This window comes from Sus scrofa, chromosome 9, assembly GCF_000003025.6.
Source record: "Sus scrofa isolate TJ Tabasco breed Duroc chromosome 9, Sscrofa11.1, whole genome shotgun sequence".
NCBI lineage: Eukaryota > Metazoa > Chordata > Mammalia > Artiodactyla > Suidae > Sus > Sus scrofa.
Window position 1 is genome coordinate 120395292 of NC_010451.4, and position 25105 is coordinate 120420396.

At 47.5% G+C, this 25105-nt stretch overlaps 1 long non-coding RNA gene across 5 annotated transcripts in view; it reads left to right on the plus strand.

The window, feature by feature from the left end:
* The window catches only part of LOC110255517, a 90608-nt gene continuing 67667 nt past the window's right edge, over positions 2165 to 25105 (plus strand). For 3 of the 5 annotated variants that reach the window (XR_002335947.1, XR_002335948.1, XR_002335945.1), the window contains exons 1-2: positions 3502 to 4341; positions 14760 to 15027. This is a non-coding gene — a long non-coding RNA (uncharacterized LOC110255517). Of the gene's footprint in view, positions 4342 to 14759; positions 15028 to 25105 lie in introns of all 5 variants that reach the window. The other 2 variants (XR_002335946.1, XR_002335944.1) reach the window with 2 other exon arrangements.

Genomic DNA, 25105 nt, shown 5'->3' on the forward strand with positions numbered 1-25105 from the left:
CAGCCCTGCCAGCTATGTCCTGGGACCTTCCCCTCTGGCCCTGGCCCGAGGGGTCCTGTCATCACTTACCTGCTGCCAGATAACAATTAGGCAGGGATCTGCTTCCAATCAACTTGGTGATGATGAATTGAAGACGCTCAAGGAGCTTCGAGCGAGACGGCTTTGGCGAAGGAGGGGCCACATGAGACTGGAGGAAGGCAGCGTGATGTGGGTGGGAGGGCACACACCCAGGGGACGCTTCCAGAAAGAACAGTTTCCTGGAGGAGGTGGGGGTGAAGCAGGGAAGGAGGACAGGCAGGGCCTTAGTTTGGGGGTGAGACGTGGTGGGACTGGGTGGCTGCATGCATGGTGACGGGGACAAGTCAGGAGGGAAAGGGCTCTGAGAGCCCTCACGGGCAGGGGTGACACCCCAGCCATGTAACTACCGGCCCTGACCCTCCAGAGCCTGGAAGTGCTGCCTATGGCAGTGTGTTTCTCCAGTCGCTAAATTGTAGGGAGGTCTGCCTGGTCCTACCTGGAAGGACCAAGGTAATGATGGGCAGGTCACAATAGGGCTGGGGTTGGGGGCTCAGAGCAGCAGCTGTTTACCTCCCAGGATGGAAGAGGCTTGGGATCTCAACAACCCCGGGGCCATGAGCAGCGTGCACCAGGGGAAGCTCTGCCCAGCCCGTGGATGGGGCAGTGGCCTTGCATGAGCTGTGCGGCTGGCACACAGTCACTGCGACACGACAGCTCAGCTGCATGCTGACTGCGGGAGGACCCTGTTGTGAGTCACGAGCTGCTGGTTTTCCTTCCTTCTCGAAAGGAATGGGACGTTCCAGCATGACACCCAGGACCCTGCAGGCACCCACTGCCTTTGGAACAGCTGTGATATCTCCACCCTGGCCCAGCCATCACCTAGCCATTGCCCAGGCCCTGCCCAGAGAAGCTGGGAGCCTCCCAGCCCTGTCTCTGGCTTGCAGGCTCACAGTCTTCCTCGTGAGGTGAACTTATGAAGTTAGAAAAAAAAAATTTCAGGGATATGAGACTAGGAGGTTTGATGACTGGTCAAATCTCATCTAGAGCGATGGAAAAAAAAAAAATCCAAGGATTTTCCCTGGGACGTGAGGTTGTAGTCAAAAATCTCTGTGATGGGGGCTGGCTGCCCACCAACACTCATCTGCAGAGGCTTTGCTGGGAGAGAAGCCCCCTCCTTGCTGGGCACCAGCATGGGGGCACCGCTGGGGATCTGGCAGGAGTCGCACAGCAATGCTGTGATGGGCCAGCGATCCTAACTTCAGGGGCTGGGAGAAGAACCCCCAAACACCCTTATTGCAGGCAGTTCAAGCCAGCAGCTGAAAGCTCCAGCACAGCTCCTGCGGCGGGAGTCTGCAGTGATGGGTACACAGCTGGGACTTACTGAGAAGGGACGTACTGAGTGGATGTGGGGACACAGACGTCATCAGTGGGGAGGCTGGAGAACCATGCTGGGGAAATGTCCCAAGGCAGCAGGCTGAGCTGAGGCCACGCTCTGGTTAGGACACCACTGCTGGGCCGGCCGCCACAGGGAGTTCTGCCCTCACTACACGCCGTCTCCGCAGATAAGCTCTCTGCTCTCCTTGCATCTTTCCCACCCCAAGTTAGAGCCCCTGGTTGTAGGGGCCAGGATGCTGAGCCTGCAAGCTCTGGGGGGCAGGAGGAGAAGGGGACACCTGGGCTTTCAACTCCTAGAGGGCCTGATGGATCCTGCCTCCTGCCGCCCAGACACACAGCGGATTCCCTCCAAAGAGGCAGCTGAGCAGCCCAAACAAATCAACAGTAGCTAGTACCCATGAACAGTATTTTCTTATCATTTATTTAATGGCCACACTGGGGAGTTCCCTTTGTGGCTCAGTGGTTAACGAATCCAACTAGGAACCATGAGGTTGCGGGTTCCATCCCTGGCCTTGCTCAGTGGGTTAAGGATCTGGCATTGCCATGAGCTGTGGTGTAGGTTGCAGACTCGGCTCGGATCCTTTGTTGCTGCGACTCTGGCGTAGGCCAGTGGCTACAGCTCTGATTCGACCCCTAGCCTGGGAACCTCCATATGCAGCAGGAGTGGCCCAAGAAATGGCAAAGAAAAAAAAAAAAAGCCACACTGGAAGCATGTGTAAGTTCCTGGGCTGAACCTGGACCACAGCAGTGACCCGAGCCACAGCAGTGGCAATGCCAGGTCCTTAACCTGCTGAGCCGCCAGGGAATTCCATCTTGTCTTTAAACTTACAGGATACCCAGGTTCATAACATCACCTAGAGATGAATGAGAAAGCACAAGACTGCATGTGGGCACATCCTCCCCCATTCCACACGGGACGTGCCCCAAGCAAACATTTGCAGATGTCACACCTGCAGAGGTGGGGACCGTATCCCCCTTTGCAGACTCAGAACGTAAGTCACACTCCTTACTATGGCTGACAAGACCCCACCTGTTCTGGCCCCTGGCCACCGCTCATGCCTCCTCTCCTCCCACTCCCCCCTCTCCCTTGGCTCACGTGGTCCCTTCTTCATCCTTGTCTCCGCTGCCTAGAATAATGCCCTAGTACAGGAGTGGAATCAGGGGCTGCAAGGGAAATTTCTCTAAGGAAGTGACCTGTGGGCACAGCTGAATAACTGGGGAAGCCGTGCAAATACCCCGTGTGAAGAAGCATGCATACAGACATGTATACAGATATGTCTTCACAATGACCCGATTTTCTACATGGGGTGCTCAGTGAGGCTCCCTGCAGGGAGGCAGCCTCAGGTGTGGGATGCAGACCTGATTAGCGGGAGTGGTTCTGCTCTGGTGGCCAAGTACCACCTTCCCATCCCCACATCAGCCGGAGAGCAGTGTCAAGGGCCAGTGGGCAGAGAACAAGCCTGGCGGATTCAGGTCTTGAAGCAGCACCCTCAGGGCAGGATGATGGAAAGGCATAATGCCCCCTCCTCCTTGGAAGCCTCCAGCCCCATCCCATCCCCCAAGCCTTTCTCGACCCCCACGGTAGAGGAAGTTATGGGTGGAAAATATCCCTTTGCATTTCCAAGGTGGAAAGAGAGCTGCCCGGGCTGCAGGAGAAGGTGCAGTTTCATTGGGTAGCTTCCCTTGGATTTCAGGGGCTGATGGTTAAAGAACAGTGAATAAATGGATGCTACTAAGGCATGTTTAACCCGGGGCCCCCAAACACAGACTGGTAATAGTCCCGCAGACCTCTGACTTCAGCCACGGGCTATGAAACAGTCCTTCCACTGGCCCAGAACGTGACACTGGGGGGAATTTCAAGCACCGCAGTAGATGTTACTGTCTCCGTCCGCTCTGTTGATATTACTATCATTCCGGTTTCTTCTCTTACTAAAAGCAGATTCGCTCCTGGCACAGGAATGATAGCAACCTTACACCGAACATTACTCGGCGCCAGGCATTCTTCTTAATTGTCTTGGTGTCCAGCGCGAGGGCCGGGAGGGAGCCAGGGTCGTGGGATGCAGTTCCCGAGGTGCCCACTGGGAGGCGCAGGAGCAACAGTCTGTCCGGAGGAACCGGGCGCCTAGGCTGGGGACTGACCTCCAGGGACAGGGTAGGGAGGGGGAGGAAGAACCTCCCCATCTGCGACAGAGGAACCTCCCAGGTCGCCGCTTCGACCTGGGAGGTCCCCTGTGGTCTCACCCCAGCTCCGGTTCTGACAAAGGCCTTCCCTTTGCTTTCCAGAAATTTGCTTTCCAGAAATGTTTCTCCTTGGAGATTCGCAAATCAGGGAACAGGTTCCAATCCAAGGCCACGGGCTTGGCCACAGATGGAATGAGGGTAAACAAGTTGGGGCGGAGAGGGGGACGGGGGCTCTTGCAGAGTGAAGTGGGAGGCACAAGGTGATCAGGGGTCAAGGCCAGATCTGTGGTCAGCCTTCTTGGGTTTGATAGTTGACCAGCCTTCTGCGTCCTGATCTTGGGGTTTTTGTGCAGATGCTGGGGTGGAGATGAGAGACTCTGTGGGAGAGGGGGAGATGCGGGACCAGGTACCGTGGCAGGTGGGGCCCACTGAGCTCTTCTCTCCTTGTGACTTGACTCTTCTTCCATGTGTGGGCAGTGCCCCATGTGCCCGATTCACATTTGGGAGAAGAGAAACAGGTGAGGTGGGAAGCCCTGGACTTTTCCAGGAACACTGTCAGGCAAAGCTAGGAAGGGGGCCCAGAACAGGCACCCACGGATTTATGGGCACCTTGCGTGTACACCTGAGGGCACAAAACCTTCTGCTGCTTTGGCAGCACATCAACTCCACACCTGATGTGTTTCTCCATGCACAGCAGGGACCTGGTGTTTGTGTCTCTGTAAGAAACAGCTGGAGAGCCACAGCACAGTAAGTTGCTCCTGGGCTCTTTGTGTAAAATGTAGATTCCACTGTCTCCTTTTTTTCCCCCTTTTTCTGCCACCCCCAAGGTGTCTGAAAGTTCCTCGGCTAGGGATCGAGTATGAGCCACAGCTGGGACCTACGCCACAGCTGCAGCAATGCCAGGTCCTTCACCCACTGCGCCACAGTGGGAACTCCACCTTCTCATTTGTAAAGATTCCAATTCAGGAAGATGAGGATGGAGCCTAGGAATCTACATTTTTACACCCCCCTCACCCCCCCCCAAGAGATTCCGAGGCATGATGGGTAGGCCACGCTTGGAGAAATACCAGCCAAAGCTTTTGCGTACTGCTGTTGCAATAGGAGAAGTTTGGAGTCCAGAGATCCTTCTTTCTTTCTGAGCATCACCTCTGGCTTGGTGTGGCTTCAGGTTCGGCTCCTCCTTCTTATTTTTCTTTTTCCTGACCTCACTGGAATATTGAACCCCATTCTTTCAGAAGGAAAGCTCTTGATTCGCGTCAACCTGGACTTTTAAGACGCCTCAAACAGGTGTGCAGCATTGGATAAATTCTGTGAGAGACGACATTTTCGTTTTCTAGCCATTCTTTTTTTTTTTTTTTTTTGCCTTTTCTTGAGCTGTTCCCACAGCCTGTGGAGGTTCCCAGGCTAGGGGTCTAATCGGAGCCATAGCCACCGGCCTATGCCAGATGCCAGAGCCACAGCAACACGGGATCCGAGCCGCGTCTGTGACCCACACCACAGCTCACGGCAATGCCGGATCGTTAACCCATGGAGCAAGGCCAGGGATTGAACCCTCAACCTCATGGTTCCTAGTCAGATTCGTTAACCACTGCACCACAATGGGAACTCCCTAGCCATTCTTATAGAACCTACATTCCAGAACCACTCCATGTTCATTTCTTTAGTTCTGAGTTGAGCCTAAACTACCCCTGCCATGCCCATTCTCCCATCCCCATTCCTCTGAGCCCTGTGAACTCCACATATTTGCTCTGTCAGTCACAAGTTCTTTTCTGTTTTTGGCTGTGTCCATGGCCTATGGAAGTTCCCAGGCCAGGGATGGAACCTCTGCCACTGCAGTGATACTGCTGGATCCTTAACCCACTGCATCACAAAAGAACACCCCAATTTCTTTAATTCTTTGTATTCCTCATGAAAGTAGAGGCCCCCCCCCCAATTTTTTTTTTAAACAAAAATTAGGAAATGTCTGTGTCTTTAGCTCCTGGAAGAACATAAAGTAATTAGGCTTCTCTGGGGTTTATTTCCCCTTGTGGCTTAACCTTCTATCATAAAAATAGGAAGTTGGCAGACAAATAAATTATATAGAGAGACTTCAAGGTTGGGTATTTTATGGTTGCATTTTTAAGAGCAGTAATTTTGAGGTTGCTCTGATCGTGCTGAGGGATGTTATTTGTGAGAGTGAGTCCACAACCCTTTCCCTGCTGTGTTGCCCCCTGATAATCCTATTGGATGGATACACAGCACGGGAGGGGCTCTTCACAGACCATGAATAAGGAGGAAGCCGAGGGCTGGCGCCGGGAGGGTTGCAGAGACAGAAAGCCGTAACTAGGCCAGACAGGCCCGGCCTCTCTAAACTTGGAGCAAAGACATGAGAAGTGCAAAATGGTCTCTCTACCTTCCCGGCAAATACAGGGCCTTGCGCGGAGTTTTCTCTGACTTTGTGGCCCTGGGGCACTGGCTGCCCAGTGACATGGAGCCAGATCCAGAGAGAAACTGTGCGAGTTCAGGAAAAGGATCCTTCCCTCAGCTCTGTGAGGGCAGATGGGTTCTTGGTGAGACCAGAGACCTTGGGGGACGGGTCATAACTGAGCTCCAGATGCATCGAGAACCAAAACATTTCATTTTTCTCAAATGTTTGTCACTTTCTAAAAATTATACTTTGAGGCGGACTTTAGGAATGTGTTTTCCAAGTATTTAGTGGCATTTCAAGAGATAATTCATTTCCTTGTTGGGTGGAAAGATGCCAAGCTTGTGGGTATCTTCTCTGTTGTAGCTACAGAAACAGCAGTCCAGCTTTATTTGCTACCCTCGGAGAACTTGCTGTGCTGCAGCGACAGCGCCCAGGTCCCCAGGACCAAACCCTTATCCTCCAGGCAGCCATGGGGCTCCAGGACACTGACCGCAAGATTTATTTTAATCACCTAAGTGCCACCTGTACACTTCCACTTTTTTTTTTTTTTTTTTTTTTTTAGGGCTGTACCTGTGGCATATGGGGGTTCCCAGCCTAGGGGTCGAACTGGAGCTGTAGCTGCTGGCCTACACCACAGCCACAGCCATATGGGATCCAAGCCATGCCTGCAATCTACCCTGCAGCTCACAGCAATGCTGGATCCTTAACCCGCTGAGCGAGGCCTGGGATTGAACCTGCGTCCTCACGGATGCTAGTCAGATTCGTTTCTGCTGAGCCACGACGGGAGCTCCTGTTTCCACTTCTTCCATTTCCCCCTTCTCCCTGAGAAGGGTTCATGTCATTGCCTGTTTATAGAGGAGGAGGGCGAGCCCAAAGGAGGCTAACAGCCTGACACTTAGTCACAATCCCCTGCTGAATGTGGTACCGCCCACTGGGTCTCCCAGGTGCCCAGGACATCAAGGGCTTCAGTAAGTGCATATGCAGTGAGGGACAGAAGAGGAGCTCAGGGATCAGGCCCTGTAGTTGTGATTCACAGTCCAAGTTGTTTCCACATCATCAAAAAGCCAGGACAGTGATCTTCAGCTTAGAAATCCGTGTTCCCGTCTTCTCTGCTTTAATTCTGGAGCTGCGTAAGCTGATCATCAATTCACACCCTAAACCAAAGAATAAAGTCTTTAGTTATAAATATGAACGTGGAGTTCCCATCACGGCTCAGTGGTTAACGAATCCAACTAGGAACCATGACGTTGCAGGTTCGATCCCTGGCCTCGCTCAGTGGGTTAAGAATCCAGTGTTGCCATGAGCTGTGGTGTAGGTTGCAGATGTGGCTCGGATCCTGCGTTGCTGTGGCTCTGGCGTAGGCTGGCGGCTACAGCTCTGATTAGACCCGTAGCCTGGGAACCTCCATATGCCGTGGGGGCGGCCCTAGAAAAAACAAAAAAATAAAAAAAAATAAATATGAACGTAACAGAGGATGAGCCCTGGCCCCTGGGAAGACAGGTACCTACAGGACAGCTACATGGAGCCTTGAGATTTATTTCTTAAGTTACACCAGACCATTCCAGAATGGCATTTTGGAGACAGAGAAAGCGGAAATGTTCCCACTCGGATTTGTTACTTGTCGTCACACCTAGCAAATGACTCGGGGCCAAACTTGGGTGGCCAGGAGTCACATGCCTGTGTCACGTAGACACAATCCAAAGCAAAAAGAGTGTCAGACAAAATGTTTTGCTTCTGAAGCTCTTGTCCCTCAAATGTGGCACAGTTCCTCTAAACATTTTAGAATCCATTTAAGCACACGCTCTGAAGGCAAGGAGTCAGAGTGGCAGTTTTTAGGGAGTTGTCTCCGTTTTGAGGGCCACGCAGAAATGAGGCAGGCAGAAAACTGAGGTTTTCCAGACAAAAACTTCAAGAGAAAAAATATTCAAGAAAATACATGCTGTAACAGATGACAACATGAAGCCAATAGGCCATCATACATTCTGATAAAGAATATAATAGGAGTTCCTGTTGTGGCCCCGTGGGTTAAGAACCTTACTAGTAACCAGGAGGATAGACGCAGATTCGATCCCTGGCCTTGTTCAGTGGGTTAAGGATCCAGCATTGCCATGAGCCATGGTGTAGGTCATAGCCACAGCTTGGATCCCGAGTTGCTGTGGCTGTGGTGTAGGTCGGCAACTCCAGCTCTGCTTCGACCCTTAGCCTGGGAACCTCCATATGCTGTGGGTGTAGCCCAGGGAGGTGCTTGTAGCAATACTAGCATCGAAGCCCTTTAGCTCTTTCTCTTCTTGAACCTCATCTCAAGTTTTGTAATGGGCAGAATACACCAGAATATTCCCAACAGTCCACTCTTTTATTTGACTAAACTCCTTTCTCCAGTACCCCCTTTGGGGTCAAGCACTGCCTCCCTAAGGAAAAGAGTGATGACGCCTCGTAAGCACTGCCCTTGGATCCGGGCAAGAGGCATCTGCACTTAGCACTTTCAGGGGCTAAGCCTACATCCTCCCTTCTAGAATATTCTCCAGGTACACAGGGCCACATAGGCGCACTTTCAGTTCTGTCTGTCCTGGATGGTTATGTTGCCCGTCCCTGGAGTGGCCAAGGGTACAGGGGGCCTGTTTGGATTCAGAGCTGTGTTTCCCAAAGCCCCATGTGAGAGCTTCCATGGCATCAGAGCCTGGTGAGAAGAAGAGGCAGTGCCAGAGCCGTCTCCCTGTGCTGCCGTGTTCTAACACCGAGTTCCAAGGAGGCCAGATATTCTTCATTTGAACTGGCTTTCCCAGCCTCGTGTTGCTCTGAGGAACTTAAAAGGCAGAGAGATAGGGGCACTTTATGGGCAGCGGTCACCTGCTTGGGGTGGGAAGCATGAGGAGAGGTCTCTAGCTTCATGACTGTGGGCTTCCATTGGATCTGGTCTAGACCCCATGGACATTCAAGGCTGCCTGGACGTGTCCTGGCCAGCTCAGTCCCTAAAGCTCTGTTTAGCCCCCATCTTGCCGCTGCTGTCACCTATCTGGAGCTAAGAACCGAGTCACCAAAATAATGAAACACCTAGCTAAGCTTAAAAAGCAACCTATGGGGACTTTCTAAATAAATAAGTTACCCAAAACCACGTGGAAATGGCAGGTCCCCATAATGAATTCAAAGCCTCTCTTCCAGGATGGAAAGAATGTTGAACAAGGGAGTTTAAGGCAAAGGCGGTGGGTAGGAGAGAAGGGCGATTGACCTTGAACTGAGACTAAAGACCAAGGCTAGTTCTATCTTAAAAACAAATATGTGTCATCTATAGCAGCGGTTCTGTATCTTGCCCTATTGATTTAAAACTCAGCATCACTTCATTCGCTTAGATGCCTCTAACTGAAAATGTGTATCCGTTCATGGTCAGGCTGGACGGACATTTTCTTCTGCACTAATTCAAAGATTTACTAAGAAAATTCAGAGGACAAACAAGAGTGCAAAGGGAAGGTTAAGTTTAATTAAGAAACCAGTTCTGGGAATTCCCACTATGGTGCAGTGGGTTAAAGTCTGACTGCAGTGGTTCTGGTCACTGCAGAGGCATGAGTTTGATCCGTGGCCCGGAGCAGTGGCTTAAAGGATTTGGTATTGCACCTGCTGTGGCTCAGGTTGTAGCTGTGGCTTAGCTTTGATCCTTGGCCCAGGAACTTCCATCTGCTATAGGTGTGGCCAAGGGAAATCAGCTCTTTTTTTTTTTTCTTCATCTTTTTAGGGCTGCTCCCATGACAGATGGAGGTTCCCAGGCTAGAGGTAGAATCGGAGTTACAGCTGCCAGCCTATAGCAACGGAGGATCCGAGTTGCATCGGCAACCTACACCACAGCTCATAGCAACACTAGATCCTTAATCCACTGAGCAAGGCCAGGGAGTGAACCCACAACCTCATGGATACCAGTCGGGTTTGTCACTGCTGAGCCACAATGGGAACTCCCTGTAGTGTTTTTTAAAAAAAAAAAAAAAAAAAGTTGTTAAATTTTCTTTGCAGCTTTGATTTACAACTGATCTGAATTTGGTGGGTTTCACTAAAGTAAAACAATAAGAGGTTTTTTTCTAACCAATTAACTGTTTTCATGGATTAGATAGGAATGAGGGGAAAACTGTCTTTTTCTTTTCTTTTCTTTTTCTTTTTTTTTTTTTTTTTTTTTTTTTTTTTTGGCCTTTTCTAAGGCCATACCCATGGCATATAGAGGTTTCCAGGCTAGGGGTCTAATTCAAGCTGTAGCCGCCAGACTACGCCACAGCCACAGCAATGCCGGATCCTTAACCATTGAGTGAAGCCAGGACTCGAACCTGCAACCTCATGGTTCCTAGTCAGATTTGTTAACCACTGCGCCATGGGGAACTCCGGGGAAAACTGTCTTAAGGAATATCCGGTCGGCACGTGGGACCCGACTGCCTGAAGAACACGCTTATTTCCAGATTGGAACGTGCTGCATATTGTGCCTGAACAATGACAGAAACAGAGATGATTTTGTAACAAAACCTCAGGGAAGCTGTCTGCAAGTTGGCATTTCTAATTCATATGGAAATGCTCATTTTACTTATCAGACAACTGCAGCGGCGGTGTTCATTTAATGAAGAATCCGGTACTTTGAAGGCCAATTTTGTGAAGTTCATAATATTGCAGACAAACACACATTCACATGCAAAAGCTACTGGGTTACATATCTGAGGGTCGGCTCATTTTCCTTGGACCCTCTCACTTTACACGGTTTGAGGGCTGCTTAATAAAGGAATGATATCATTATGTTGTATCATTTTATAAGATTTTTTTTTTAATGACAAATTCGTCTAACTGGTAAACTGTACTAGGCTCCTCAAGAGCCAAAAAAAAAAAAAAAAAAAGTGCTTCTAGCTTTTAACACTAGCTAAGGAAACTACATCTGTGTATTAGTGGGGGGGGGGGGTGTTAAGGAGTTCGCGTCGTGGCTCAGTGGTTAACGAACCCGACTAGAATTCCATGAGGACGCGGGTTTGATCCCTCTCCTCGATCAGTGGGTCAGGGATCTGGCGTTGCTGTGAGCTGTGGTATAGGTCACAGACGCAGCTAGGATCCTACATTGCTCTGACTGTGGCGTGGGCTGGCAGCTGTAGCTCTGATTGGACCCCTAGCCTGGGAACCTCCATATGCCACAGGTGGGGCTCTAAAAAAAAAAAAAAGAAAAAAGAGGCTGTGATAAACGGGGGTCTCATACCTTACTTACTCATGACTGGGTTTTTATTACCAAATATTGTGCAGATACTATTTTTTTGCATCAAGACACCTGTAGCAACTTTCTCAACTGTAAATAAACACTGGTATATTCTAATATTCTAATCTATCTATGTAAAAGCCAAAAAAGTAAGAAAACAGGTTTGAATGAGGATTCTGAGAGGCACAGAGAATGGGAATCAGATGAAAACTGGAAGGGGACAAAGAGATTGGAAAAGTCGGCAGAGGAGAACACCTACTATTGGTGGCTGACACCCCCACCCTCCCCAGGAAATGCTGCCCGGTTATGGAGGCTGCAGGTCTGGTTATCTCCTGGATCCAGGCACCTGCCTGCCACTGCCCAGCCTTCCTAAGCTGCCTTACCTCAAGGTCTGGATTCATTGGTTCACAGTAAACGTTTTGTTGAGCAGTAGTTATGCGCTGGTGCTAGACTGGATCACACTCGTGAACAGGAGAATGGGGCCGTGGTCTCTAGAGCTGAGGCCAGAGGAGACGATCGTAAAACCAGTAGATAAATAATGGTGAGAGATGCAGATGGCAACTTGTGCTGTGCCGAAATCAAAGCCAATTAAGGGGATTGAGTACGTTGGAGGAACATAGGGGGTTAGGGCAGGCCTGCCTGAGGTTGTGACATCTTAGCAGGGAAGGAGCCAGCCATGGGAGGCTCCAGAGGGAGAGCACTTCAGACAGGAAGGAGTTGGTTGTACATGATGGTTGAGCAAGAAGGTGCCCATGTAGCTGAACTGTAGGGGGCGGGGGAAGGCAGGAGACGAGGGCGGAGAGTCACAGAGGCAGATCTCGGGGTGGGCTAGGCCACGGCCAAACTTTTGGGTTCACGTCTAGGTGGCACAGGACGTGATTGGAGGATCTCAAGCAGGGAAGTAACAAGATCGATTTCCATTTGTTGAAGATTCCTCGGGAGCCTGGGTGATAGGACGCTGAGAGTAAGGGGCGGGGCGGAAAGCAACCAATCATTTTCTTCCCGGGAGGTGCGTGCAAGAGTGGGTCTGTGACCCCGAAGGGGCCTGGAGCCGGCCCTGGGGGCTGTTTCTGTGGAAGTTCGAAGGGCGGACTCTTTCTTTGGTGTTGAGCTACAGCCTCGGCCCCTTGGAGGAGCCAGAGAGGGTGATGAGGGGCTGAGAGAGGGATGGGCAGCAATCCCTTTGACTCCAGCGCTTTTCGCTGAAGGCGTTCTAACCCTCACATGGAGATGAGAGACGGAAAGCACATGGCCAGTGAAGGGCAAAAAGAGGGGAAGATGGACCTGGGCCTTGAACGTGGGTGGGATCCCAGAGGAGGAAAGCAGAGATGCCTGAGTTTTGGCCCAAAGATCTCAAGTGGAGAGGAAGGACTCTGCACCCCTGGCAAGAGGACAGCTGCATGTTTTCTGTCAAAACATCCAAGTTACTTATTTCCTCAGGTGACCCTGCAGCTGGGGGACCTGTGAACAGTCCCACAGTTGACAGCTAACAGTTCTGAGTTTTAACAAAAACACAGGATTGGCGTTTCCATTGTGGCTCAGCGGAAACAAATGCTGCCTAGGAACGCTGAGGTGGCGAGTTCGATTGCTGGCCTCACTCAGTGGGTTAAGGATGCAGCATTGCCCTGAGCTGTGGTGTAGGTCACAAAAGGAGCTCGGATCCCACGTTGCTGTGGCTGTGGTATAGGCCGGCAGCTGTAGCTCCAATTCGACCCCTAGCCTGGGCACCTCCATGTGCCACAGGTGCGGCCCTAAAAAGCAAACAAAAAACAACCAGGATCATATTTAAAGAAACAAAAAAGCAAAGTACCTTAGTGTGTATAGCATAGGGGGCAAAGCAGAATTAATTCATGAGAATTTCCTTTAAAATATACGGAAAGGAGATCCTGACATTTTCCTACAAATTCTAATGGAAATTCATAAAGATGAGCAAAAATATCACAGATATGGTCGTTATTCTGTGTGACATCCTGTTATCTTATTGTAGTGAATGCTAAGTACTTACAAAGGTTTTTATAGCTTTCTCTCGACCCAACCCCCAGCTCTGGGTTTTTCTGATAAGGGTTTCAGTTCCTCCATCACCAGTTGCCTAACCTACCGCAGAAGTTGCAGCCAAACCCTAGCAGTGGGTGACAATTAAGTGAGGGGGTGTGTGGATTAAAGTTTAGTGCAGCTTCTGCTTACAGCTCCCTGTCTCCTTAGGCGCTGGTCCGTGCTTTGGGGCCAGGCATGGATTTGGTGTCTCAGCCTTCACGGGGGCTGGCCCTCCTCACCTGGTCACCGTACTTTTCCTCTTTTCTTAAGAGTTCTTTCTGGGGCCAGGCAGCACCTCGGTCCCTCAGGTAAGGAGACTGTAGGTGGGCCAGTCCCACCAGGTCACCTGGCATTTCTAGACACACCTATCCCATCCCATCCCCTACTCCAGTGCCTAAACCAAGGAGGTGCAATGAGCAAATCTGTGTTTAAATACAATTAGACTGGCAGCCAAGATCAGGAGGATTTAGCCTGCTGCAGAATCTTCCAGAACACTTGTTAAAATATGACTCCTGGGAGTTCCCCAGTGGCCTAGTCATTAAGGATTTGGCATTATCACTGCTGTGGCACCCGTCTGATCCCTGGCCCAGGCGTGGCCAAAAAATTAAAAATCTTAAGAAAAAAATACAGACTCCTGGACCCTACCTGGAAAGTGCCATTCACTAGGCCGGGGCAGGGCTTAGGAATCTGCATTTTACCCTCAGGTACATGTCCCACTCTCATCCCCACCCCCATGATGCCAAAGCATTGTCTGGTAGACCTGGATGAGAGGGAAGCCAAGCTGGAGGTGGGGAGGTGAGTGTGGAGCTTGCATGTGCCTGAAAGGTGCCTGGGCCCATCAGGCAAAGGCACCAGCAGAGAGAGGAAGGGGAGGAGACACACTCCAGGGACAGAGTGGGCTCTGATTGGAGGAGGTCTGGCTCCCTGGTTTGCATCCAGGCCAGCACCTGCTTTTCCAGCAGGGCGTGTGGCTCTTACATACCCAGGGAGGGCATCTGGGCTGCATCTCCTCCTTCTGGTTCCAGCTGGCTCCGCTCCCCTGACGGCGGCTGTCCCCCAGGGACAAGCCAGGGCCACTGCCCGGGAACGCTCAGGTTACAGCTGTGCCCTGGCCTCAAACGCGGCCTCTCCATGGCCCTGCCTGATAGAGTTACCAAATGCCAAGTGTGACAGATTCTGGGAGGAGGACAGAGTGGAAACCAGAGCTGATCCCAAAGGCTTGTCTTTTATGCCCCAAGCCCACTTGGTGACAATGACTGCACCTGCCATTTCCAGAACCTCCTCTTCTGGGGGATTTAAAAATACCTCGACTCCGGGGGGCTTCGTGACCCTGGGACATTTTTCTTTTTAATGTACATGATGGACTGTCACATAAAAGTGTAAATTATTTTTCTTCTTCGTCTATTCACTATTAAGTAGGGGGAGTATTACTCTCACTTTATAGACATGCTTCATTTCTACATAGAAATGGCTCCTTAGTTTTAGAGATTCTCACTTGAAGCTGCTTTTCTCTTACAGAGTTGGCCGTTTTCGTAGTAACGAAGGCCCTTCTTTGTGGGTGTTCCCCGCGGGCCTTGGGAAACCGTTATACCCAGAGCACCTCACCTGAGAGTTCCCTCTGCTGCTGGCTTTGTGTTCCTCCAAAGCACCTGGTCTGGGGCTCTGCCCAGAATGGGCGGCCTCGTCTACACTGCTGATCCTGCCCCTGGAAACAGGCTTCACCAAGGGGCCCTGTGCCATCAGTCCACAGACTTCATGGAGATTGCGGGATCCTTCCGCAGCTGAGGTAGGAAATGGGGGTTGGAGTCAGAGGGGTTATCTTAACTCCCCAGAGAAAAGTATTTGTGCTGATGGTGGTGTGTTGAGGCTTAACTGGGAGGTGCAGTGTTAAGGCAGCGAGAGGGGATGAAAGCGACAGTGGAGGCAGGAAAAGAAGGAGATGTTACCCAGTGAGAGGCAGCTTCCCCAACACATGCAGCCTCTTTTATTTTATTTTTTGCTTTTCTGTCTTTTTAGGGCCGCACCTGCGGCATACGGAGGTTCCCAGGCTAGGGGTCCCATCAGAGCTGTAGCCGCCGGCCTATGCCACAGCCACAGCCATGCCAGATCTGAGACGTGTCTGCGACCGACACCACAGCTCACAGCAACGCTAGATCCTTAACCCACTGAGCGAGGCCAGGAATCGAACCTGTGTCCTCATGGATGCTAGTCGGGTTCGTTAACTGCTAAGCCATGATAGGAACTCCCAGCTGCAGCCTTTAGTGTGGTCCCCGCAGGATGTCTTCCAGACAGACGGCGAGGCTCCATCACGGTTCAGAGATGGAGAGGAAGAAAAAGGACTTGATTTCCTGGCGCTTTTCTATCTCCTGCCTTTCCTGGGTCACGGTTCTCTCCATGGCGTGCTCATGCCCCCACAGCTCTGACTGTGTGGCCTGTCTCCTCCAAGCAGTCCCCTGGGGAAGCTGGATCCTGAGCCCCACATTTCACTTATCCAGATTGGTCCTGGCATCAGGCACCTGAAAAGCAGGCAGAGGCCCCGTGTTCACCCAGGATTATTAGAAGCAGCTGCTGAAGCCGGAGCACAGGTGGGGCCGAGCAGCCCTAGGAGACCCACAAATGGAGTTTGGTTTGGTGATAAATGAGGAGTTAAGGATTTTTTTTTTTAAAGGCAGGTTTTTTTGTGTGTGTGTGCCTGTCCATTGAAACTCTGGCCCTGCTAGACCTTCAAATGCCATTTACAACTCACTCCTCTCTTGAGGCTGGTGTGGGTCCTTAGCAACATATGACAGTGAAAAGCAAAGGCCTGGAGAAGTTGTGCGGGAAAAAGTTCAAATGTGCTCACTTCCCAAACTACCTCACTTCATTTCCCTGCCACGCTCTGCTGCTTAACTGTGTGGCCTTGTGAAAGCTGCTTAACCTCTCTGAGCTGGTATGGCAGGTTCATGAGGGTCAACATGATACACGCAACGTAGGGTTCTTGTGAGAAGTCAGTGAAATGGTGGATGCATAAGCCCTTTAAAACTCTGATGTGCCTCTTCTCAGTGTATTCCCCCTCTTCCTGCAGCCCCACCCACCATCCCTCTTGAGACACTCTGGCTTCTTTCTCAGGCCTTCTTGGGCTTGGTTCCAACTCTGTTTCTAGCAAGAATCTCTCCATTTCTGGCCCCAACCCCATTTGTTCCTTCGAGCTCATCTGTCCCTTGAAATAAGCCCTCCTTGGCACGCTCTTAGGGAAATTTTGGTGTTCAGATCAGGAATCGTACGCTTTTAGCTATAATCGTTTGCTAGGGCAACGATTTCACAATGTCACAATAAAAGGAGCTTTCTTTTGAAACAATGCATAAGCTCTGCACAAGTATCAACACGTCAGGAACCACAACAACTTGCATGGGAAAAGCTGGTCTGACTATAGCCTGGAGTCTGTTCTGCGTTGAGGCTGAAAAGAAAGGCAGGTCGGCTTGTTTGTTTCACTGCTAAGCCTTTCATTCTCTTAACACCCTTTCTTACACATGGTCTCATTTTAGCTTCTAATAACCCCCACAAGGTTGGAAGGGCACCTCTGATTTTACAGTGGAGGAAGCGAGGTTCAAAAACAAACACTGAGTGATTTTTTTTCCCCCAAGGCCCCAAACAACCAGTCTGAAGTCAGATCAAACAAGAAACTGTCTTCTAGTTCCACGTATTTTCTATTGCTGGCCTCATTTTCCCTTGTTCCTATTCCCTTTATTCTTGATTTTCACAAGAACTTCTATCTCCAGGGACAGCGTCTCAGCTTCTGGCAGGTGCTTATGTTCTTAGTAACATAATTTCTTTGACTCACCAAGAAAAGTCAATTACAGATCCATGTGGCCGTTAGGGATCAACCCAAGACCACACTGGCAGCCTCTTGCCTTGAGCTCAGGGGAGGTCTGGGCCAATGTTTCCTGGCTGGTTGAGGGAGCCTTGTGGTGCCACCATGACCTGCCCCAGAGTTCAGAACTGAAGAAAGGCCCAGATTGATCTTCTGTTCTGAGAACAGAACGCTGGTCAACTGATCTTGCTGTCTTTGCTGAGCTGGGTCCCATTATCATAGTCAAGTTCACCTTACAGCTCAACTAGCTTGCAACAATTTTCTCATGTGTCAAGTGAAATGAGAAGTAAAATGTGCCCTGAAATCTAAATGGCTGATAAAAAATGCTGGTTTAAAAATAGATATGATCATTTAAAACCTGGTCACCTTCCCCGTCATTGATATGTTAATGTACTATATATGTGACTATGGATAAATATCTGCATCTTTATTTTAAAAAATACACACCAAAGCCTCTAGTTATCTCTATAGACCCGGCTCTGTGTGCAGGCGGACGCTAGTTAGGTTTGCTGTGGTCTGAATGTTTGCCTTTCTTGAAATTCATATGTTAAATCCTAAAGCCCAGTATGATTGTATTAGAAGGGGGGGGGGGCTTTGGGAGGTGATTAGGTTAAAAGGTCAGAGCCCTCATAATAGGATTAGTGCCCTGTTTTTTAATTTATTGGTTGATCTGCAATGTTCTGTCAATTCCTGCTGTACAGCAAAGTGACCCAGTCATACATATATACACATTCTTTTTCTCACATTATCCTCCATCCTGTTCCATCACAAGTGACTAGATATAGTTCCTTGTGCTATACAGCAGGATCTCATTGCTTATCCTCTCCAAGTGCAGTAGTTTGCATCTACTAACCCCAGGCTCCCAGGCCATCCAACTCCCTCCCCCTCCCCCTTGGCAACCATAAGTGTTTTCTCCAGGATTAGTGCCCTTTTAATAAAAGAGGCCCCAGAGTAATAACCTAGCCCTTTCTTCCATGTGAGAATACAAAAATCTGACTTGGCAGGGAGTCCTCCCTGGATCATGCTGGCACCTTGATCTCAGGCTTTTTCTCTCCAGAACTGTGAGAAATGAATTTCTGTGGTTTATATGCCACCCAGTCTATAGCATTTTGCTATAGCAGCTGAATGGACTGAGACAAGCATTTGGCAGGCTTCTGCACAGAACACCCTTAGCTTAACAAGGTGGAGCTGTATTAATAAACGAGGAAGATCCTCACTGGGAAAGTAGACATGGGCTTATCTCTGGCATCACACATAGAGACAGAGGATGGATTCACATGTGAGATAGGACAGGGGTAAGGACAAATTTTGGATACATTTGGACTAATCATTATGGCCATTAGTGCACACTGTTGGCTCAGGGTGCCTTGGTTCTTCACTTGGCTTCTCATCCTCCAGTAGACTCAGCTGACTGCCTTACGTCATAGTCTCTCAGGATAGTGGCCCATGAGGACAAAAGCAGGAGCTGCAGGATTTCTTGAATCCAGGCTTCACAACTTACACATCTGCCACATTTTATTGGTTAAGGCCAATAACAAGGCCAGCCCAGATTCAAAGTTTGGCAAAACAGTCTCTCTCTCTTTCTTTTTTTTTTTTGCCTTTTCTAGGGCTGCTCCCATGGCGTATGGATGTTCCCAGGCTAGGGGTCTAATAGGAGCTGTAGCGGCTGGCCTACACCACAGCCATAGAAATGCAGAATCCAAGCCGCATCTGTGACCTATATACCACAGCTCACAGCAACACCAGATCTTTAACCCACTGAGCAAGGCCAGGGATGGAACCTGCAACCTCATGGTTCCTAGTCAGATTTGTTAATCACTGCGCCACGACGGGAACTCCGGAAAATAGTCTCTTGATGGAAAGAGTTGCAAATATTGTAGTCATGTGTTTTAATCTACTACAGCAGGATACATGAACAGTTGATTCCTGTTATTTACAGTAGCTATGTTCTATAAAGTCATTGCAAATAGAAAATATTGAACCATGGTTCCTAGGGGAAATAGAAGGTTAAGTTCCTATGAGCCTCTGGATACATTTTTATCAACCGATCAATAATAACATTGTTTTATGTGTGTACCTATTGAAAGACACCTTGTTTAATATATACTCATTAACATTTAATATATACTCATTAACAGTGAACTCATGGCTAATAGCACTATAACTCATGCCTGAATGAAGCTTATCTAACACATGTATTTCCTCCATAAGGCACATCACAGTCTCATGTGCTTAGAACACTAGACAGAACTTCAGCATTACGCTTGGGAATCATTTAAACAGCAAAATCATCAACAAAAGGCACAAAAGTGTGAGAAAAAAGATCACTAAACAACCCCCCCCACCACCAAAGAATACATGTTTATACTATAGAGCTGAAACGAGAAGGCTTGTTTTATCTTGGCTGGGAACATGTGTGTCAGACTACTCAAGTTTTTTACCACTCTGCACATTTCCATGAATAAACATGCAAGCCTCATGAGTATTGATTTTGGGGCTACAGATACATTTTAGTAAGTAGGTGAATTTACAGCTACACAACTCACAAATAATGGAGATTAACTATACATAAAAGAAGGAAACCAAATTGATAAATGGTGATGATTCTGTTATGCTCATTCATAGGAAAACAGGAAAGAAATGAACATTGATGGAGTACATACTGCATGCTTATGTTTTGCATTTACTATATCATCCAATATAATATATATTATAAAACATAATTTGTAGCCCTTTCTCTTTTCCTTCTGAAACTCCATTTATGCATATGTTGGTACACTTGATGGCATCCCATACAAGCCTTTGAGGCTCTATCCATTTTTTCCTCATTCTTTCTTCTTTCTGTTCTTGAGACTGGATAGTTTCAATTGACCTGTCAGGTTTGCTAATTCTTTCCTCTGCCTGCTCACATCTGCTTCTGAGCTCCCTCCCGTAGTGCATTTTCCATATCAACATCAGAATTTGATTCTGTGTATATATGCATTTATGAAATTTCTATCTCTTTATTAATATGCTCTATCTGGTGGTATATAATTCTAATACTTTAGTTCTTTAGATGTGAGTTCTTTTAGGTCTTTATATTTAAAATACCTGATTTAAGGTCTTCATCTAGTAAATCCAGTGTCTGGACTTCTTCGGGGTTTTTTTTTTTTTTTCCTGTGTATGAACTGTATTTTCTTGCTTATTTACTTGTCTGGCAATATTTTGTTGAACACTAGACATTCTAAATAATATATGTGACAACTGGAATCAGATTTTCTACCCTTCTCACGTTTGTTTTGCTATTTGTTATTGTTAGTTTGTTTCGTGGCTTTTCTGAACTAAGTCTCTTTTCTTTGTTAGGTTGGCCACTGAAGTTTCTGCTTGATTATCTTAGTGGTCAGCTAATGATTGCACAGAGATTTCTTTAAATGCTTTGAACTAATAAATCTCCCAGTCTTTGCTGAGGACTCTCTGTGAGTGTTGAATTGCCTTCAACACAAAGCCAGGTAGTTGACAGCTCTGTCTTAGCCTTTACTTCTTCCTTTTTCAGAGCCTCAAGGTCAGCCAGAGGTGACCCTCTCAGGTCTTTCCTGAACATGCCCACAGCCCTACATATACATATCACCTTGTGGATTACCAATAATGTGTCAGGGTTTTTCAAAGCTTTATAAACATTTCATTTTACAGTTTTTCCTTTTAAGCTTTTTGGGTAGATTATTTGTGCAACTGTTACCCACCACTTTAGGCAGCTGTAAAGTTTAAAAATTGCCTCTAATTGTTAACAAACATACTAAGGTAAAAGGCTTTTCACACTGAGTTCCAAGGTAGGTCAAATAAAGATACGCTTGCCAGGGCGGTCTTTGAGAAAATCACCAGAGAAGTCAAATAATGACAGTTCTCTTGGAATGAGGTTTTAAAGGCACGTCAATCCTGTTTTGCCCCTTCCAGGGGGGTTGGCATGTTTCTAGTTTTCACCATGATTGGAAGCTTTTGATTTTCAAGGCCACCGCGGAGCTGGGGAGAGATGGTGTTAAAATGCCACAAAGTTTGCTATTCTTACGGAGATCCAGTGGTTTTTCTTGAATGAATACCTGTAGATTGAGTAAACAGGCTCACCAAAAAGCCTTTTGTTAATTTTCAGAGTTTTGAAAAAATGTCGATTCTGACCACGTTGCTTTCATGGAGGAGTTTTTGAAGGTTCCTTTGACTCATGCCCCTTGGTAGCTCTTTTGATCCTTATTATAGCAGTTAGGATTAGGTCTGTCTACATGTGACCAAAGACCCCAAGTAACAGTGGCTTAAATACACACGTTGTATTGTCTCACATTAAGTTAAAAGTAAGTTGGAACTGGAGTTCCCATCGTGGCTCAGCGGTTAATGAATGCGACTAGGAACCGTGAGGTTGCGGATTCGATCCCTGACCTTGCTGAGCTCTGATTAGACCCCTAGCCTGGGAACCTCCATATGCCTCGGGAGCAGCCCCAGAAAAGACAAAAAGACAAAAAAAAAAAAAAAAAAAAAAAGTAAAAGTTGGAACTGTTCAGAGACAGCGGCTTCTTTTCGCTTTCAGCTCTGCCAGCCCTAGAGTGTGGCCCTCATGTTAAGAGTCTGAGATAACTGCTTAGCTCCTGCCTTCCAGGAAACAAGATGAAGGAAGAGGTGAAGACGAGCATACACCCTTCCTTTAAGTACACTTCCCAGAAACGGCACATGGTGTTTCAGAACATGGTCACATGGCCACATGGCCACACCCAGCTCAGAGGAGGCTGAAAAGATAGGGTCTTGATTTAGAAGGCCATGTGCACAGCTGAAAACTAAGGGTTTATTAGTAAGGAAGGAGGATGATTAGCTGTGAAGATAACTCTTTGACAGGTGAAAAAACAGAGGTTTAAAGACATTCACTAATTGATCCAAGGACACCCCGGCTGTGTGCGGTGGTCCTGGGATTCAAATCAAGTGATCCGATCCTAAAGCCTGTTCTTTTAACCCTTTTGCCATGCAGATTCAGAGACAAGCTTGATGAAATCACAGAGTTGGCAAGCACAGATATATCTGGCCCCAAAACTCATCTTTTTTCCATATTTACCCCAAGCCATCTATTTTACTCTGGTGGGCCATCTGGAAAGGGAACAAAATAGATCTCATTGTTCAAGCTGAAATGCCTGGTTAGAGGTTCATTAAGACATCTAAATAAAGGGCATCAAGTGCCTTTGAAATACAGGACCACAGTGAGTGCTGGAAGGACAGCGAATGAACCAAGATGACAGATAATCAGAACTAGAGCTATTAGGAAACACATGCAGTAGAACTTGCTTTCCAAAGTGGGGTTAAGGGACCAGTAAGGTAGAGGCCGTGCATTGCTATTAAGAAATCAGTATTGAAGGTTGCAGCCTTGAACAGAACCTAAAGTCCTAAAGTTGTTTTGTTTTTCCTCACTAACCTCTTGGACTCCTAGCCCTGCTCCAACCAGTCAGTGTGCTGTTGTTTGTCCCTTCTGTGCCCATCTGGCTCTGGGATGGGGTGAGGCCCAGAGGAAACCCAGTCTTCAGGGTCCACGGAGCCCACCCAAGGTCTAAGGGGATGAAGGCCATTGCAGTTTGATAACCAACAGAAGCACAGTTGAAGTTGTGGTGACTAAAACAGCCCCATTCATAGCCACCTGAAGATAATCCACTGTTCTCTACGGTTTGGAGCCATTACACACACAAAGATTGGGTTCCAGCGCTGGAGTGATTCTAACTCTATCTAATGGTGTCTGTTTGAGTTATTGAACTTAAAAAAACCTCATGGTTGGAATTTGGGCTCCATAAGGAGCTGCCATCTGTTTGCCTTCTTTGCATCTAGAAGCCTCCTTACTAGCACACAGGGCATATCCACTGCTAAGAGATCCCTCCCCACCCTGTCCTGGCACCCCAAAATAACCCCTGGTCATACCTTCCCTTCACACACACACACACACACGTGCAGAAATAACTCCAGCCTTTGCTTTTGTCCTCTGCTTTCACCTTTTTCCAGGCTCCCACACTGTTCTTTCTGTGGCTTCACACCTGAACTCTTTCTCCCTACACCAAGGTTAAAGTAGCTGGTATGAAAATACCAGATTACATTTAATATTTAAAATTTAATTGAACACTTTATTTTGAGTAGTTATAGATTCACATGCAATGGTAAGAAATAACACAGAGAGCTATCACGAGCTCTTTACCCAGTTTCCCAGTGGTGGCATCTTGCAAAACTTGGTACAATATCAGAGTCAGGCTATTGACGTTGGTCTAATTCCCAGATCTTATTTATATTTCCTTTGTCGTGTGTGTGTGTGTGTGTGTGTGTGTGTTTCTATGCTATTTTATCACGTGTGAAGGTTTGTGTATCACTCACTATCTCTTGTGTTGCCTTTGAATAACCCCACCTATCTCCCTCTTGCTCCTCCCCCACCAGCCCACCCATGGCAACCTGTTCTCTATTGCTATATTTTTGTTGTTTCCAGAATGTTATATAAATGAAGCTGTAGCCTATGTAACCTTTGGGGATTGATTTTTTAAAATTCAGCCCAGTTCCCTTGATAGCCATCCAAGTTTTTGCATGTGTCAAAAAGTTGTTCCTTTTTATGCTGGGTTTTATTCTAAGGTAGGATGTACCATAGTTAGTTTCACCATTTCCCCGCTGAAGGACCTCTGGTTGTTATCAGTTTGGGGCTGTTATGAATAAAGGTGCTATGAATGTTCATAAACAGGTTTTTGTGTAAAAATAAAACATAAGTTTCTATCCTCTGGGATAATTGTCCAAGAGTGCATTTACTGGATCATGTAGTAATTGCATGGTTAGTTTTATGAGAAACTACCAAAATGTTCTCCACCAGCAGTAAATGAGTGATTCTGTTTCTGTACATCCTTGCCAGCATTTGATGTTATCACTACTTCTGATTTTTGTCATTCTAATAGGTATGTAGTAAAATTTCATTGTGGTAATTTAGTTTTTTTAAATCTATTTTTATTTTATTTTTATTTTTTAAATGATTACACCAATGGCATATGGAAGTTCCCAGGCCAGGGACTGAATCTGAGCCACAGCTGCGGCAACACCAGATCCTTTAACGCACTGCACCAGGTTGGGGATTGAACCTGTGCCTCTGCATCAACCTGAGCTGCTGCAATCAGATTCTTAACCCACTGTGCCACTGCAGGAACTCCTACATCTGTTTTGGTATATCAACTTTTAATTGTAAACTCATGTATGTATCTTTCATGTATTGTTTTTTTCTACTACATTATTATTATTATTATTATTTTACTTTTTAAAATTGAATTATGTTTACTGACGATATTATTTAAGACAGGTGTATAATACAATGATTTAAATTTTAAATGTATACTCCATTTAAAGGTAATGTAGAATTTGGCTATATTTCCCATGTTATATGGTATATCCGTGTAGCTTATTTATTTTATACAAGGCAGTTTGTACCTCTTTCTCCCCTACTGCTATATTGCCCCTCCCCACTGGCAACCACTAGCTTGTTCTCTGTATCTGTGGGTCTGCTTCTTTTTTGTTATATTCATTGGTTTGTTGGGTTTTGTTGTTGTTGTTGTTGTTGTTTGTCTTTTTTGGGCCACACCCATGGCCTGTGGAGGTTCCCAGGCTAGGGGTTGAATCAGAGCTACAGCTGCTGGTCTATGCCACAGCCACAGCAGTGCAGGATCTGAGCCACGTCTATAACCTACACGGCAATGCCGAATTCTTAACCCGCTGAGCAAGGCCAGGGCTCGAACCTGTGTTCTCATGGATACTAGTCAGGTTCCTTTCTGCTGAGCCAGATGAGAACTGGCTGTTGTATTTTTTTTAGATTCCACATATAAGTAATGTCATACAGTATTTGTTTTTCTATGTCTCATGTATTGTTCTTCAGAAGCTTCTTCACTGTTAAACAACTGTGTAAAGTGTTGGAAAGATTCAAATTTTCCACCAAATTTCTGCTAGTATTCACACTATTCCATTTCATTCTTCAGCCCACCCTTTTTTCAATATGCTGAGA